Here is a 15,297-nt window from a genome sequence, read left to right as displayed (position 1 = left end):
GTCGCCGGCGGCGACCATCGGGGCGCGGGCGCGCCGCTCCCGTTGGCCGTGCCGGCGAGGCCGCCCTCGGGCGCGCCCTCGCGGCTGCCAAGTGGGCCCGGCCGTCAGCCGCCCGCGCCCGCGGGTGCGGCTGACGCGCGGGACCCACGGCGCCGACCGCCGCCAGCCGCGTGCGCCCGGTCCCCCGTGGACCGAGCGGCTGACGCGTGGGCCCCCACCCCCGTGGACCCGGTCCGCGCGTCCCCTCCCTCGGCTGACGCAATAAATGGGATTTTTTAATTGAAAATTAAATGAAGAAATTCGTAAATATCCATTTAAAGAGCATATAAACTTCAAAGGGCCATATCTTGGCCATTTGAACTCGGAATTGGACCGTTCAAGTCTCTAATTTTTCCTTAAGATGTAAAGAACCCATTTTTGTGCTTTGTTTCTGCTGTTATGTGGAGTTATTTAGTGTTAAAGCCTTTTTCTTTTCCGTTGGTCGTGTAGACGCTGCAGCTTCGGAAGATCCGCCCTTCGTGGAAGTTGAAGCCGGCGTTTGGGAAAGTGAGCAAGGCAAGTCGCATCATCCTTGAGCATATTGAAATCCCAGTTTACAAAATTATTTTAATTTAAATTAATGCATTATCGCTTTATTTAAATTCCCGCGTTATCACTGTTTTATTTAGCCATGCCTATTTACCTTTGTTATGACCATTATTATTGCTATTGTTATTATTACCTTGTTCACCCTAGAATAAACAAAACCCCAACTAGTGGACACTCTATTTATGGTTCCACTAGTATGAATTTAGGTAGATGCTTCGCTGATTAATAGGACAACATTAGGTGGTTTTACAACTTTAGACTTTGGGAATTCTCATATCATTTGGACACTATGGAATGGTTGGCTTATGTTGGAATTGGACACACACCTCTCTTCCCCTTTCAAAACCCCTAAAACCTGTTTTCGGTGGGGTTTGGGTGCATGCCAGTTGTGGGAAGTAGCACCCCGGCCACTATAAGGATTAAGCTCGGGCCTCTGTTGCAAAGCACTACCGTACTTCCACATGTCTAATGGGTAAGGCTTAGTTTGTGGCTCAGTCTAGTCATAAACAAAAGTACACGGATTGGAGATGGATGAAGTCGGGCGTCGATGGACATTCTCCAGGGCAAATGAAGGCTACACGAGCTGCGGCCCGGTAGTCGAGATGTCATACGGCGGAGGGTTGGTGCCCAATGCTAGGGGCTCAGTTCTGCCTGCCTGTCCCGGGTATCCCGGCCGTAGGTAGGATTGGGTCGGTACTCTTGTCTAAGGCTAGGATGGGTTGGAAACTATGTCACGTCTTCCGTCCGTATACCGAGGTGGTATGTGGCACGTGGCAACACGTGAGGAAGATGTGTCTTGTGGGTAAAGATGTACACCTCTGATCAGAGTATAATCTATTCGAATAGCCGAGCCCTCGGATATGGGCAAGCCTAGCAATGTACCCAAGTCAGTGTTTTAATTCTTAAAATTTGCTCAACAACTAAAATATGGAATGGTTGGCCTGGGTTGGCTTGGGACGAGCTGGAACCCAGGTCGGGTTGCCAGTTCGGTCCGAATCATCGTAGGCCTTGGGTTAAGGCAGGTTCGTGAGGGTTCACGGCCTTGATTAATAATATTGGATAGTTCTAGGATCGTGTTTACAAAGTAGCTTTGAGCAACTAAACGTCTTTAAATGCTGTTTACTGCAACCCTAACCCTTTATGTTATAATTCCTTTGTACTCCCTTGCATTTATTCTGCATTTGTGGGTGTGTCTTGTTGAGTACGGTGGTTGTACTCAGTCTTGCTTAATTTTCCCAAGCCCAGATGAGGAGTTCCTGGAAGATGAAGGCTTTGGTGTCTAGCTCGTGCCTGCCGTCAAGCGCCTGTGGTCGTCGCCCTAGTCTTCCGCTGTTTTTCGTTGTCTTTGTGTGTGCTGGGCCTTCGTTGCCCGTGTAATAATTTTATATACGCTTCCGCTTGTTAAACTCTGTATTGTATCAACTTTTGGGTGTACCTTGCCTCCTGGGACAAGGAATAATACACGCACGTCGGGAACGCCTGTTGGGTGATTTCCGGTCGTGACAAGCTGGTATCAGAGCCATCTCGACTGTAGGATAAGCCAAGTGGATAAAACCTAAGGACATATTTTATAAATAAAGCTATTTGCGAAAGTTCCTTTTTCTCCTTCCCCTAATGCTATTTGCAGAATGTTTACTCCCTTCTTCCTTCTTCGGATTTCAACTAAGTACTAGATGGTCAGCTTTGCGAAGAAGAAGATGTCGTCAGTTGTTTGCCGAAGCTCCGGAAGACTGCAGGATCCGCTAGCGAAGCGAAGGAAGCAGTGAAGCCAGCTGTGAAGCAGGAGTGAAGATCTTGGAGAACCCGTCGCAGAACCTAAGCCACCCTCTAGGGTAGTGTCGTTAGTCGTGTGTTTCTTGCTTGTGTGTGTAGCGCGTGGTTTGCATCGGTGGGTTGTGATGTAACCATGTTAGGTTGTTTGCTTAATCAACTTGCAGAATAAGCCTAACATACATCATAACAGCAAAAGACTTAGATCTGTTAAGGTCCTATCCTTAGTTTCTAATCTGTCTCTCCCCTTCGTTTTCCCTCTCTCCCTCTCCAAACCTTTGCAACAGATGGCTGACAATGAGAAAGGCAATAAGGTCAGAAGTCAGGACATTGGTACCTCAAGCTCCCGAGTGAATGAAGCACCAGACACCAGTTGTGTGGCAGTGGTCCAACACCTGATTAACCAGAACCAATTGCTTATAGAGATACTACAGCAGCATCGGATGCCAATTTTGAACCCGAGTCAGATGCAACCTCAAGTGCAGTTGGAGGCAGTCCAAGCACTCACACCACAAGTCAGCGCACCGCCAACACCCCAGAAGGCCCCTCATGCCATGCCACATGTTGACCCAAAAGAAGCAAGTATCATCTGTTTTATGTGTGATGAGCAAGGGCACTATGCAAGGAACTGTCCTCAGCAGAAAAGAAAAGCACCAATGCGAACCGAAGATGAAGTCCGTAAGATGATCATTACCAGCACAGAATGGCCTCCACCAGGAATGACAAAACATCAGAGAAGAAATTCCTTCCGAGGTGCACAACAGTTGACAGAGCATCTTTTAGCTAATGGAGGTAGAGTGTCTGATAGTGAAGATTCAGATCAAGTCTCCTCAGATGATGAAGATGAAATGGAACGTAAGGCATGCTCTCGTTGTGGAGAAGTCGGTCATGTTGCCAGCTCGTGTGCCACTACCTGCTTTCATTGTGAGGAAGACCATCCACCCGGTGAATGCCCCATGAGCAGGATCACTTGTTTCTTTTGTGAAGGAACTGATCATGTACCAAAAGATTGTCAATTCAGTTTTCTGCTGACGAAGAAGATGGCCAACCAACCCGCCAGTTCCAACGGAGAGAAGCATCAAGGCAACACAAATCCCCGCCAAGATTACAGTTTCAGCCTCACTCCAGTGCCAGGACAGAGGAATCAAAATGAGAAAAGAAAATGCCGAGTCCGGGAAGATATCTGTTGCTTCAATTGTCAAGGAATGGGTCATTTCGCCGACAAGTGCCCAAAACCGAGAAACATAGCTGCCAGCACGTCAGTCCACGCAGCTCCCTGCAATCAGAAGCTTGCTCCTCAGCGAATTGTCATCCATGCATCCCAAAGCAGTCCTATGGCCCGCGTTGCAACAGCTCCAACTCCAGCGAGTGCATTACCACAAGGTGTCAATGCTCACTTTCAGCCCCAGCAAAGAATTGTCGTCGATGGAAGAAGTTGTGTCTCTCCCCGACCTACTCCAGGCCAAGCAAAGGGCAATCGACCTCCGGAGGGCGATACCAAGCAGAAGACCGTCATCCGCTTCAACCAGCAATCAGAAGGAAGCTTCTTGTCACGTCCTGATAAATTCATCCCAAAATAAAAATCATCTTCTAAAAGGAATAATAGAATTAATTAAAATTCGAAAAGAAATTGGCAAACCTTAAAATACGTACAAGAAAAATTCAAATGTGACCCGGAGAATTTTTGTTAAATTCTCCTTGGTCTAAAAGGAGCCCTCAAATTTTAGTGGAATTTTCAGAGCACAAATAATAATTGAAAAGAAATAAACAAAGTCGAAAAGGTTTATAAAAAGAAAAACCCTAAAAGAAGTCTTCTTTCCCCCCCTTCCTCTCTTGGGCCGGCTCGGCCCAACTCTCCCTCCCTCTCTCTCCTCTCCTCCGCGGCCCATCGGCTCCCCGCGCGCGCGCGCGCCGCTGACAGGCGGGCCCGCCCGCCACTCTCGCTGACAGGTGGGACCCACCTGTCATCTCCCTCCTCTCGCCGCGCCCGCCGCCAGCGCCCGTGCCCTAGCGCCGCCGCCGCCGCGAATCCCGCCGCTCCCGTCCGCCCCGCGTGCAATCAAGAGGGGGGAATTAATCCCCGCGTTCCCCTCCCCCGTTTCCCCCTCTTTCCCCTCTCTCTCTCCCTCGGATTCGTTCGAATCAAGCCCGTAATCGTCGCCGGCGCAATCAATGGAGCCGAATCTTCCGCGCGCGATTCCTCCCTCTCCGGCCGCTCTTTCCTTCCCCCGGCGCTATTTAAACCCTCCCCGAGCTCCGCTCTTTCGTTTCCGCCGCTCGCCGCTCACTCTCGCCGTCGGAATCGTGCTCGCGCCGTAGCACCTTCTCTCCGCCGTCGCCGCCGTGCTTCGGTTAGCCGCCGCCGCCGCTCCGCTCCTCCTCCCGACTCGGCGACACCTCCCTCGGCATCGCCGCATCGCCGTCGACCTCGTCCGCGCCTCCGTTTCGCTCGCCGACCGTCGGAGCACCGTCGTCATCGTCATCCCGAGCCGCGCCGCCGTCTCCCTCCGCTCCGGCCGCCGTTCTCGTCGTCGTCGTTGTCCCGGGGTGAGCCGAGGACCGCCGTTCGCCTTCCCCCTTCCCTCCTCTCTCTCGGGCGCCGCTCCGCCGCGCCGATGGTCGCCGGCGGTGACCATCGGGGCGCGGGCGCGTCGCTCCCGTCGGCCGCGCCGGCGAGGCCGCCCTCGGGCGCGCCCTCGCGGCTGCCAAGTGGGCCCGGCCGTCAGCCGCCCGCGCCCGCGGGTGCGGCTGACGCGCGGGACCCACGGCGCCGACCGCCGCCAGCCGCGTGCGCCCGGTCCACCGTGGACCGTGGGGCTGACGCGTGGGCCCCACTCCCCGTGGACCCGGTCCGCGCGTCCCCTCCCTCGGCTGACGCAATAATCCGTTTTTTTAATTAAAATTTAAATGAAGAAATTCGCAAATATCCATTTAAAGAGCATATAAACTTCAAATGGCCATATCTTGGCCATTTGAACTCGGAATTGGACCGTTCAAGTCTCTAATTTTTCCTTAAGAAGTAAAGAACCCATTTTTGTGCTTTGTTCCTGCTTGTTGTTTGGAGTTTATTAGAGTAAAAGTCTTTTTCTTTTTCCGTTGGTCGTGTAGACGCCGCAGCTTCGGAAGATCCGCTCTTCGTGGAAGTTGAAGCCGTCGTTTGGGAAAGCGAGCAAGGCAAGACACATCATCTTGATCATATTGAATCCCATTTTATAAAATTATGTTGATTTAAATTATTGCATTATCGCTTTATTTAAATTCCCGCGTTGTCACTGTTTTATTTAGCCATGCCTATTTATCTTTGTTACGACCATATTATTATTGTTATTGTTATTGTTATTACCTTGTTCACCCTAGATTAAACAAAACCTCAACTAGTGGACACTCTACTCATGGTTCCACTAGTATGAACTTAGGTAGATGCTTCGCTGGTTAATTAGGCAACATTAGGTGGTTTTTACAACTTTAGACTTGGGAAATTCTCATATCATTTGGACACTGTGGAATTGTTGGATTATGATGGAATTGGACATACACCTCTCTTCCTCTTTCAAAACCCCTAAAACCTGTTTTCGGTGGGGTTTGGGTGCATGCCAGTTATGGGAAGTAGCACCCCGGCCACTATAAGGACTAAAGCTCGGGCCTCTGTTGCAAAGCACTACCGTACTTCCACATGTCTAATGGGTAAGGCTTAGTTTGTGGCTCAGTCTAGTCATAAACAAAAGTACACGGATTGGAGATGGATGAAGTCGGGCTTCGATGGACATTCTCCAGGGCAAATGAAGGCTACACGAGCTGCGGCCCGGTAGTCGAGATGTCATACGGCGGAGGGTTGGTGCCCAATGCTAGGGGCTCAGTTCTACCTGCCTGTCCCGGGTATCCCGGCCGTAGGTAGGATTGGGTCGGTACTCTTGTCTAAGGCTAGGATGGGTTGGAAACTATGTCACGTCTTCCGTCCGTATACCGTGGTGGTATGTGGCACGTGGCAACACGTGAGGGAGAGGTGTCTTGTGGGTAAAGATGTACACCTCTGATCAGAGTAAATCTATTCGAATAGCCGAGCCCTCGGATATGGGCAAGCCTAGCAATGTACCCAGGTCAGTGTTTCAATTCTTAAAATTTGCTCAACAACTAAAATATGGAATGGTTGGCCTGGGTTGGCTTGGGACGAGCTGGGACCCAGGTCGGGTTGCCAGTTCGGTCCAATTCATCGTAGGCCTTGGGTTAAGGCAGGTTCGTGAGGGTTCACGGCCTTGTTTAATAACACTGTGTAGCTCTAGGATCGTCTTTATAAAATAGCTTTGGGCAACTAAGTGACTTTTAAATGCTGTTTACTGCAAAACTGAACCCCTATATTATTATCTCCTTGTACTCCCTTGCATTAATCATGCATTCTCCGGTGTGGCTTGCTGAGTACTGTGGTTGTACTCATTCTTGCTCAATCTTTTCCCCCTTCAGTAAGAGAAGCTTTGGAGGAGAGGTCTTAGGTGGAGTCCTGGCTTATACCCCAGTTGAGCGCCTGTGAAGATGGAGCCGTAGGCCCGCTAGTCCGCTGCTGTTTATTTTTGATTGTCAGGCCTTAAGTGCCTTTGTAATAATGTAAATATTATCGATATAATAAAGATGTGTCTTTTATATCATGTTTGTATGGTGTACCCCGGCTTTTCCTGGGACGGGGATTAATACACTAGCGTTCGGGAAAAGGCAATTTTCCCGGTCGCGACAAGCTGGTATCAGAGCCATCTCGACTGTAGGAAAAGCCAAGTGGATAAAACCTAAGGACATATTTTATAAATAAAAATTATTTGCGAAAGTTCCTCTTTTCTCCTTCCCCCAATGCTTTTTGCAAAAGGTTTACTCCGTTCTTCCTTCTTCGGATTTTCAACTAGTACTAGATGGTCAGGTCAGTGAAGAAGAGGACATCGTCAGTTGTTTGCCGAAGTTCCAGAAGACTGCAGGATCTGCGAGTGAAGTGGAGGAAGCAGTGAAGCCGGCTGTGAAGCAGGAGTGAAGATCTTGGAGAACCCGTCGCAGAACCTAAGCCACCCTCTAGTGTTTCGTTTGTCGTGTGTTTCCTTGCTTGTGTGTGTAGCGCGTGGTTTGCATCGGTGGGTGGTGATGTAACCATGCTAGGTTGTTTGCTTAATCAACTTGCAGAATAAGCCTAACATACATCATAACAGCAAAAGACTTAGATCTGTTAAGGTCCTATCCTTAGTTTCTAATCTGTCTCTCCCCTTCGTTTTCCCTCTCTCCCTCTCCAAACCTTTGCAACAGATGGCTGACAATGAGAAAGGCAATAAGGTCAGGAGTCAGGACATTGGTACCTCAAGCTCCCGAGTGAATGAAGCACAAGACACCAGTTGTGCGGCAGTGGTCCAACACCTGATTAACCAGAACAAATTGCTTATAGAGATACTACAGCAGCATCGGATGCCAATTTTGAACCCGAGTCAGATGCAACCTCAGGTGCAGTTGGAGGCAGTCCAAGCACTCACACCACAAGTCAGCGCACCGCCAACATCCCAGAAGGCCCCTCATGCCATGCCACATGTTGACCCAAAAGAAGCAAGTATCATCTGTTTTATGTGTGATGAGCAAGGGCACTACGCAAGGAACTGTCCTCAGCAGAAAAGAAAAGCACCAATGCGAACCGAAGGTGAAGTTCGTAAGATGATCATTACCAGCACAGAATGGCCTCCACCAGGAATGACAAGACGTCAGAGAAGAAACACCTTCCGAGGTGCACCACAGTTGACAGAGCATCTTTTAGCTAATGGAGGTAGAGTGTCTGATAGTGAAGATTCAGATCAAGTCTCCTCAGAAGATGAAGATGAGAAATCTCCCCAAGGTTTCAACCAGGATAAAATGGAACGTAAGGCATGCTCTCGTTGTGGAGAAATCGGACATGTTGCCAGCTCGTGTGCCTCTACATGCGTTCATTGTGAGGAAGACCATCCACCCGACAGGTGTCCAACGAGCAGGATCACTTGTTTCTTTTGTGAAGGAACTGATCATGTACCAAAAGATTGTCAATTCAGTTTTCTGCTGACGAAGAAGATGGCTAACCAACCCGCCGGTTTCAACGGAGAGAAGCATCAAGGCAACACCAATCCTCGCCAAGATTACAGTTTCAGCCTAACTCCAGTGCCAGGACAGAGGAATCAAAATGAGAAAAGAAAATGCCGAGTCCGGGAAGATATCTGTTGCTTCAATTGTCAAGGAATGGGTCATTTCGCCGACAAGTGCCCAAAACCGAGAAACATAGCTGCCGGCACGTCAGTCCACGCAACTCCCTGCAATCAGAAGCTTGCTCCTCAACGAATGGTCATCCATGCATCCCGAAGCAGTCCTATAGCCCGCGTTGCAACAGCTCCAATTCCAATGAGTGCACTACCACAAGGTGTCAATGCTCAATTTCAGCCCCAGCCACCAGCTGACAAGACAGATGCCAGTATCTGCGTTGTACCTTTAGAAGCTCCAATACAGCAGCTGAGAAATCAAGTACAAGATGAAGAACCCGAGTGTAAGAAAGTTATTGTTTGTCACAACTGCAGTGGAGAAGGGCATTACTCCAAAAACTGTCCCCGACCTCCACATTTTCGCCAATTTACACGAAGCAGACATTCCAATCGTATTGTGGTCACTGGAGCAAACGCCGTACCCGTAAGGCCTCGTGTTAATCAGAACCCATAGCAGAAACAATGCACCAATGCTCCACCTGCTGCACCTGACTCGGCAATAAATCTTAGCAACCATTCTCTGCAACGACAGCCTCAGCAAAGAATTGTCGTAGATGGAAGGAGTTGTGTCTCTCCCCGACCTACTCCAGGCCGAGCCAAGGGCAATCAACCTCCGGAGGGCGATACCAAGCAGAAGACCGTCATCCGCTGCAACCAACAATCAGAAGGAAGCTTCTCCTGTGAATGATAGCATTATGCAGTCCTATCACATCATCACAGAACCAATCAAGGATGCAGTCACTAGAACAATGCCAGCTATATCTCTCCAGAATCAAAATGAGCAGCCATGTTTGTGGTTTTCAGTCCGCTACTTATCATGGTGTAATCGAAAGTTTGCAGCAATCATGAAATTCATAAATATAATCATGTCTGTAAACAGTGAGCTTGCTATGTTTAGAGATGATTCATGTTGAGGATACAATGTACCGATGTTAAGCACCGTCCCTTTTCGTTTAAGGCAGTGCCTCGTATTCATGTAATGAGGGAGAAATGTGTAATACAGACAAGTTCCATGAGGATTCGTTTGAAAGATGCGGATATGTGATCATGTGTATAATTGTTTACTGACATAGGAGACCTAGGGTCTCATTTCAGAGGAACTGTGTTCCAACCTCGAGTTAATAACCAACCTGTTGATGGAAAAGAAAACCAATTAAACTGTGTTGGGTTAAAAAGCCAACGAGACAGTAGTTGAGGATAGGAGTTCGGATACGCCTTTTACAGATCAAGATAAGGATTGTTGGAGGAAACCCCGAAGGGTACTCGTCATGCCTCTACGTTGATAAGATCGGATATACCTGCCAACAGATAAGGAGATCCAGGAGACATCAATATTTGAGAACATAATAGTCGATGGTTGGTAATTAGTTTACCTGGTATCAGAACAAGGTCAAAGGTGATGTGGCAGAAGAACAATTTGGATGCTCCCCATCTCGAGGAAGCACTAAAGATGACCATCGGCAATTAAACCCTAGTGGTATAGATACAGATAGCAGGCAATGTATTTCCCTGAAGGTAGTCAGTGCAGCTTTTTGACGAACCACATCAAGGTTTCACCGAAAGGCAGCAAGCCAAAGGACCTCATCGTCCCCAGAAGCGTCCGCAATCCACATTAAAGAATACCACCTGTTAGAGATAAGCCGAAAGAAGATTGATAAAAGGGATTGGCAAAGATGCTCTCTAGCATGAAAGAAGTAGGCCGAAAGGTGATTGATAAACAGAAGCATGCTCTGCATCGCTCACGGAAGACCCCTGATTGTAATTGCCCCGCAACAGTCACCTTGTCATTAAGTAAGCAAGATGACCTAGGTAAAAGTGTTTCTATGAAGGCAAAGAGTGAAATCTTCCACTCGGTATCAGATGCTACACGGAGTGAAAAATGCAAGCACCGGTTACCAGGCAACGCCACGTCCTGGGAGATGATCCAACGGGAAAGAACTCATCAAGGTTAAAGGTGTAAAGGAATACGTTGAGTGCTAACTGATGACAACATGAAGAGAATAGCGGAAAGTAAACTGAACATAAAGAAAGTGAATCTGAGTTGCTTGTTTGTGGGAGCTATTCCCAGTTATGAACCAAGTGATATGTTCGAAGATAGTCTACAGAGGTCAGATTAAGATCACCTCTAACAACGAAGCTTCAGATCTGGCAGGATCACGATCAGACAATAAGAAGTCCAGCAGTAAGACTATTTGGGGAGACGTCAAAGTATGTCAAGTGGGATAAATTGGTTCTCTTGGGAAGCATAACTTATAGTTAGAGTGGTTGACCCTCGCATCGCATAGCAGAAGTACCTAGCACCGGAGACCAGGAAAGCTAATATGAGACAGTTGATGGCAAGTTAGAAGTGAATGACAAGCATGATATTCTTATGATGACAAACATAGTATCCTAGTAATGACAAGCTAGTGTTGACGCATGACGTGAAGTGGTAACTTGTCTGAGGTTGACTCCGAAGATATGAATCATGAGAAGTTCTGGAACGGAAGCATCACTGGACTACCGCAACCTAGTCTGAGTCAGCCAAAAGGTGCATCCTGGTCCAAGTCAGGTGAAGAGAAGATTCCATCCGCAACAGGAGGTCAAGCCAAGCAGTTCCGAGTGGTAAAGTTTTGCTGGAAGTTCGTCAAGACGCAACGGAAGAAGTCAGACAAGAAGAGAAGACCGCCCAACCTATCTTCTTGCTAGCCTCCTCGAATCTCGGGGACGAGATTCTTGTAAGGGGGGTGGATTTGTCACGTCCTGATAAATTCATCCCAAAATAAAAATCATCTTCTAAAAGGAATAATAGAATTAATTAAAATTCGAAAAGAAATTGGCAAACCTTAAAATACGTACAAGAAAAATTCAAATGTGACCCGGAGAATTTTTGTTAAATTCTCCTTGGTCTAAAAGGAGCCCTCAAATTTTAGTGGAATTTTCAGAGCACAAATAATAATTGAAAAGAAATAAACAAAGTCGAAAAGGTTTATAAAAAGAAAAACCCTAAAAGAAGTCTTCTTTCCCCCCCTTCCTCTCTTGGGCCGGCTCGGCCCAACTCTCCCTCCCTCTCTCTCCTCTCCTCCGCGGCCCATCGGCTCCCCGCGCGCGCGCGCGCCGCTGACAGGCGGGCCCGCCCGCCACTCTCGCTGACAGGTGGGACCCACCTGTCATCTCCCTCCTCTCGCCGCGCCCGCCGCCAGCGCCCGTGCCCTAGCGCCGCCGCCGCCGCGAATCCCGCCGCTCCCGTCCGCCCCGCGTGCAATCAAGAGGGGGGAATTAATCCCCGCGTTCCCCTCCCCCGTTTCCCCCTCTTTCCCCTCTCTCTCTCCCTCGGATTCGTTCGAATCAAGCCCGTAATCGTCGCCGGCGCAATCAATGGAGCCGAATCTTCCGCGCGCGATTCCTCCCTCTCCGGCCGCTCTTTCCTTCCCCCGGCGCTATTTAAACCCTCCCCGAGCTCCGCTCTTTCGTTTCCGCCGCTCGCCGCTCACTCTCGCCGTCGGAATCGTGCTCGCGCCGTAGCACCTTCTCTCCGCCGTCGCCGCCGTGCTTCGGTTAGCCGCCGCCGCCGCTCCGCTCCTCCTCCCGACTCGGCGACACCTCCCTCGGCATCGCCGCATCGCCGTCGACCTCGTCCGCGCCTCCGTTTCGCTCGCCGACCGTCGGAGCACCGTCGTCATCGTCATCCCGAGCCGCGCCGCCGTCTCCCTCCGCTCCGGCCGCCGTTCTCGTCGTCGTCGTTGTCCCGGGGTGAGCCGAGGACCGCCGTTCGCCTTCCCCCTTCCCTCCTCTCTCTCGGGCGCCGCTCCGCCGCGCCGATGGTCGCCGGCGGTGACCATCGGGGCGCGGGCGCGTCGCTCCCGTCGGCCGCGCCGGCGAGGCCGCCCTCGGGCGCGCCCTCGCGGCTGCCAAGTGGGCCCGGCCGTCAGCCGCCCGCGCCCGCGGGTGCGGCTGACGCGCGGGACCCACGGCGCCGACCGCCGCCAGCCGCGTGCGCCCGGTCCACCGTGGACCGTGGGGCTGACGCGTGGGCCCCACTCCCCGTGGACCCGGTCCGCGCGTCCCCTCCCTCGGCTGACGCAATAATCCGTTTTTTTTAATTAAAATTTAAATGAAGAAATTCGCAAATATCCATTTAAAGAGCATATAAACTTCAAATGGCCATATCTTGGCCATTTGAACTCGGAATTGGACCGTTCAAGTCTCTAATTTTTCCTTAAGAAGTAAAGAACCCATTTTTGTGCTTTGTTCCTGCTTGTTGTTTGGAGTTTATTAGAGTAAAAGTCTTTTTCTTTTTCCGTTGGTCGTGTAGACGCCGCAGCTTCGGAAGATCCGCTCTTCGTGGAAGTTGAAGCCGTCGTTTGGGAAAGCGAGCAAGGCAAGACACATCATCTTGATCATATTGAATCCCATTTTATAAAATTATGTTGATTTAAATTATTGCATTATCGCTTTATTTAAATTCCCGCGTTGTCACTGTTTTATTTAGCCATGCCTATTTATCTTTGTTACGACCATATTATTATTGTTATTGTTATTGTTATTACCTTGTTCACCCTAGATTAAACAAAACCTCAACTAGTGGACACTCTACTCATGGTTCCACTAGTATGAACTTAGGTAGATGCTTCGCTGGTTAATTAGGCAACATTAGGTGGTTTTTACAACTTTAGACTTGGGAAATTCTCATATCATTTGGACACTGTGGAATTGTTGGATTATGATGGAATTGGACATACACCTCTCTTCCTCTTTCAAAACCCCTAAAACCTGTTTTCGGTGGGGTTTGGGTGCATGCCAGTTATGGGAAGTAGCACCCCGGCCACTATAAGGACTAAAGCTCGGGCCTCTGTTGCAAAGCACTACCGTACTTCCACATGTCTAATGGGTAAGGCTTAGTTTGTGGCTCAGTCTAGTCATAAACAAAAGTACACGGATTGGAGATGGATGAAGTCGGGCTTCGATGGACATTCTCCAGGGCAAATGAAGGCTACACGAGCTGCGGCCCGGTAGTCGAGATGTCATACGGCGGAGGGTTGGTGCCCAATGCTAGGGGCTCAGTTCTACCTGCCTGTCCCGGGTATCCCGGCCGTAGGTAGGATTGGGTCGGTACTCTTGTCTAAGGCTAGGATGGGTTGGAAACTATGTCACGTCTTCCGTCCGTATACCGTGGTGGTATGTGGCACGTGGCAACACGTGAGGGAGAGGTGTCTTGTGGGTAAAGATGTACACCTCTGATCAGAGTAAATCTATTCGAATAGCCGAGCCCTCGGATATGGGCAAGCCTAGCAATGTACCCAGGTCAGTGTTTCAATTCTTAAAATTTGCTCAACAACTAAAATATGGAATGGTTGGCCTGGGTTGGCTTGGGACGAGCTGGGACCCAGGTCGGGTTGCCAGTTCGGTCCAATTCATCGTAGGCCTTGGGTTAAGGCAGGTTCGTGAGGGTTCACGGCCTTGTTTAATAACACTGTGTAGCTCTAGGATCGTCTTTATAAAATAGCTTTGGGCAACTAAGTGACTTTTAAATGCTGTTTACTGCAAAACTGAACCCCTATATTATTATCTCCTTGTACTCCCTTGCATTAATCATGCATTCTCCGGTGTGGCTTGCTGAGTACTGTGGTTGTACTCATTCTTGCTCAATCTTTTCCCCCTTCAGTAAGAGAAGCTTTGGAGGAGAGGTCTTAGGTGGAGTCCTGGCTTATACCCCAGTTGAGCGCCTGTGAAGATGGAGCCGTAGGCCCGCTAGTCCGCTGCTGTTTATTTTTGATTGTCAGGCCTTAAGTGCCTTTGTAATAATGTAAATATTATCGATATAATAAAGATGTGTCTTTTATATCATGTTTGTATGGTGTACCCCGGCTTTTCCTGGGACGGGGATTAATACACTAGCGTTCGGGAAAAGGCAATTTTCCCGGTCGCGACACTTCTCCTGTGAATGATAGCATTATGCAGTCCTATCACATCATCACAGAACCAATCAAGGATGCAGTCACTAGAACAATGCCAGCTATATCTCTCCAGAATCAAAATGAGCAGCCATGTTTGTGGTTTTCAGTTCGCTACTTATCATGGTGTAATCGAAAGTTTGCAGCAATCATGTAATTCATAAATATAATCATGACTGTAAACAGTGAGCTTGTTATGTTTAGAGATGATTCATGTTGAGGATACAATGTACCGATGTTAAGCACCGTCCCTTTTTGTTTAAAGCAGTGCCTCGTATTCATGTAATGAGGGAGAAATGTGTAATACAGACAAGTTCCATGAGGATTCGTTTGAAAGATGCGGATATGTGATCATGTGTATAATTGTTTACTGACAAAGGAGACCTAGGGTCTCGTGTCAGAGGAACTATATTCTAACCTCGAGTTAATAGCCAACCTGTGGATGGAAAAGAAAAACAATTAAACTGTGTTGGGTTAAAAAGCCAACGAGACAGTAGTTGAGGATAGGAGTTCGGATACGCCTTTTACAGATCAAGATAAGGATTGTTGGAGGAAACCCCGAAGGGTACCCGCCATACCTCTACATTGATAAGATCGGATATACCTGCCAACAGATAAGGAGATCCAGGAGACATCAATATTTGAGAACATAATAGTCGATGGTTGGTAATTAGTTTATCTGGTATCAGAAAAAGGTCAAAGGTGATGTGGCAGAAGAACAATTTGGATGCTCCCCATCTCGAGGAAGCACTAAAGATGACCAT

At 48.9% G+C, this 15,297-nt stretch overlaps 2 long non-coding RNA genes across 2 annotated transcripts; both read left to right on the top strand.

Annotated features, from left to right (window-relative positions):
• The first annotated feature begins 4,760 nt into the window (after window positions 1-4,760).
• On the top strand, window positions 4,761-6,998 carry LOC136356818 (uncharacterized). Its single transcript, XR_010741831.1, has 3 exons — window positions 4,761-4,905; window positions 5,467-5,532; window positions 6,817-6,998. It is a non-coding gene; the product is annotated as an uncharacterized lncRNA (long non-coding RNA).
• Window positions 6,999-12,187: 5,189 nt separating this feature from the next.
• Window positions 12,188-14,877, top strand: LOC136356830 (uncharacterized). Its single transcript, XR_010741855.1, has 3 exons — window positions 12,188-12,332; window positions 12,895-12,960; window positions 14,245-14,877. It is a non-coding gene; the product is annotated as an uncharacterized lncRNA (long non-coding RNA).
• Window positions 14,878-15,297: the final 420 nt, after the last annotated feature.

The sequence above is a fragment of the Oryza sativa genome, chromosome 6 (assembly GCF_034140825.1).
Source record: "Oryza sativa Japonica Group chromosome 6, ASM3414082v1".
In the NCBI taxonomy this organism is placed as follows: Eukaryota; Viridiplantae; Streptophyta; class Magnoliopsida; order Poales; family Poaceae; genus Oryza; species Oryza sativa.
The sequence above is the reverse complement of the archived record's forward strand: the minus strand, read 5'-3'. Positions and strand labels throughout refer to the sequence as shown.